This window comes from Mus caroli, chromosome 15 (assembly GCF_900094665.2).
Source record: "Mus caroli chromosome 15, CAROLI_EIJ_v1.1, whole genome shotgun sequence".
Lineage (NCBI taxonomy): Eukaryota > Metazoa > Chordata > Mammalia > Rodentia > Muridae > Mus > Mus caroli.
Window position 1 is genome coordinate 25,298,921 of NC_034584.1, and position 2,776 is coordinate 25,301,696.

Sequence of the window (2,776 nt, forward strand, 5' to 3'; positions counted from 1 at the left end):
CTTATTCTCTTGGATAAGTGTAACTCCCACACCTCCTTAAATAAACCTCTACAGCAAATAGAGAAATTATATTAAACCACAACTGATCAATGGGACTGCAGATATATCCTGAAATACTGCTCCTGAATCTATGGCTCAGGTAATAACACTGAAGAGAGAGAGCTGAAAGAGTGTAAGAGTCAGAAACTGTGAAGTCTGCCGTGAAACGATCTCTCCTACAGATACACATACAGTAGAGCAATGGACATATGTATGCAGAAGAGGAGAGTTTTCACGACAGGTAACTAATGACAGCTAGAAGAACTGTCCTCTCTTGAGGATGAGACGCCCTTCCTGGTTGTCCAATGTATAGTGATCAGCCCCAAAACCACACACATAAAAATGACAACAGCAGACTCAGTATTTATATATTTGTGTAAGCAGATACATACACATATATCTATATATTAATAATAATCAAAGGAAAAGAAGCTACCAACTTGAGAGTGTGCATGAAGACATGGAAGGGGCTGGAGGGACAGGATACCTGGAAGGGGCCAGTGAAAGGAAAAGAAGGGGTGAAAGTGATGTAGTTCTTTCACAATTAAAATCTATCTAAATATTTTTAATTAAATTTAAAATATTCAGAGTGTTTTTTGTCATTAATGGCTAAGTTGAACATTTTAAATATGCAAATAATTTAAATATTTAAAAAGTATTTCTTAGACATTTACATTTCTTTTCTTCAGTACTTACTCTTATGTTCCACCACCTATTTTTAGTTAAAAAAAAATTTCATGATGTATTTTGATCACATCCCCCCTCCCCCACTTCATGGCACCTCCCTAACCTCCCAACATCATATTCTTTTCTATGGTCCATTTTTTATTTGAATTATTAAGTTTCTTGGTCTTTTTTTTTTTTAAGTTCTTTCTATAGTCTAGTCACTAATTGTTTGTAAGATATATAGCTGGCAAAGAATGTTTTTCCATTCTATATGTTGCTTTGTCATGACCAGTGTCAGATGGAGTTGTAAGCTGTTGGGGATTTTTTTTTTTTAAAGACTGTTTCCTTCATGATTTGTCTCCTCAGTCATCGTCCACGGGACTCTGAGAAGTCGGAGGAACATGCAGGCACAGACTCGAAGCCCAGCTTCATCTCCAACATTGTGGAAAGGAACTGTACACCACTGGGCTGAACCCTATGTTCCCATAAGCCACTCTTGGGGAATTCTTATTGACGCTCAATTTAACATACTCAGTTACCCACAACTGGTGAACTAATTTTTTGGTCAACTTGCCACAAGCTAGAGTCATCTGGAAGGAAGAAACCTCAAATAAGAAAATGCCTCCATGAGATCCAGCTGTAAGGCATTTTCTTAATTACTGATTGATGGGGTAGTACCCAGCCTATTATGTATGGGTGGGGCCATCTGTGAGCTGGTAGTCCTGAACTCTTTAAGAAAGCAAGCTGGGCAAGCAATGGTAAGCAAGCCAGTAAGCAGTTTGGCATCAGCTCCTGTCTCCAGATTCTTACTCTGTTTGAATCGTGTCCTGAATTCCTTTAGTGATGGAAAATGGATGTGGTAACAAGCATTAAGCCAAATAAACCCTTTCTTCCCCAACTTGTTGTTGGTCATGGTGTTTCATATTAGCAATAATAACCTGAAGTAAGGCAATTTGTCCATTTTCTTTCTTTCTTTTTTGATTTATTTGTTATTATATATAAGTACACTGTAGCTGACTTCAGACGCACCAGAAGAGGGTGTTTGATCTCATTACAGGTAGTTGTGAGCCACCATGTGGTTGCTGGGATTTGAACTCAGGAAGAGCAGTCAGTGCTCTTACTCGCTGAGCCATCTGGCCAGCCCCCCCCCCCCCACTGCAATTTATTTCTTGGAGCAAGATCTATGCCTCTGATGTTTCAAAGCCTAGATGACTATTTACTACTATTCTCGTGTTTAATATCACACACAGGTTTACAGAAATGGAAGGCAAAAGCCTATTGCTGAAGATACAAGATTCTCAAAGCAGAGAGTATGGAAATATAAAGTGGGTACTGACTCTGAAACTTCATTCCCTACTGGTTAGCTTTCACAGTGAGAGTCATGCCATGCAGGCTAGGGCATTAGAAGACCAACCAACAGCTGTACCTCCTGTGAGTATCAGTATTAACTGACCTGGCAAAATATGCTCATTTGATCCATAGTCACATGAACCTTGGCACAATAACCACCCATTCACTTATTGGATTTGAGTACTGATTTACAAATTGGAACTCACACTGATACTGTTAACCAGGCCAAGAATCCATAGCTAGCTAGACCATAGGACCTAGGGAAGAACCCTCTCCAACTATTTTGCTAAGTGAAAATACTACCAAATTACCCTCTAAATAGTTTTCTTTGTCCCCATCAATAGCTATAGTTCTCAAATTATATAGGAGATGCTTCTATTTGCAGCGGATCAAAATTAATATACATACAATACTTATTCCTAAACTGCTTATTCCCAAGTAGGGCATTCATACCATAAACCTTCCTCCCAAGGAAAAGGGGAACAAAAGATTGAAATAGCCAAAGGTTTTGGAGACAGGCTGTAAGACAGTGTTATCTAGCACATAAATACTCACAGCAACCGTGGGTGTGTTCAGAAGATCTGCTCAATGTCTAGCCTGAAGAAATTACAGCACAAAGTCCCACCCCCTCTTGAAGGACTACCAGTGACTGATGGCTACTGAAGAATTGGGAGGCTTCTTCAGAGAGGTGGCCCCTTGTGAGTAACCCAGGCCCCAGTAG

The 2,776-nt window shown here is 39.6% G+C and overlaps 1 non-coding gene across 1 annotated transcript; it reads right to left on the reverse strand.

The window, feature by feature from the left end:
• Positions 1 to 1,041: 1,041 nt before the first annotated feature.
• LOC115029432 lies at positions 1,042 to 1,219 on the reverse strand. Its single transcript, XR_003835012.1, has one exon. It is a non-coding gene; the product is annotated as a small nucleolar RNA SNORA73 family (small nucleolar RNA).
• Positions 1,220 to 2,776: the final 1,557 nt, after the last annotated feature.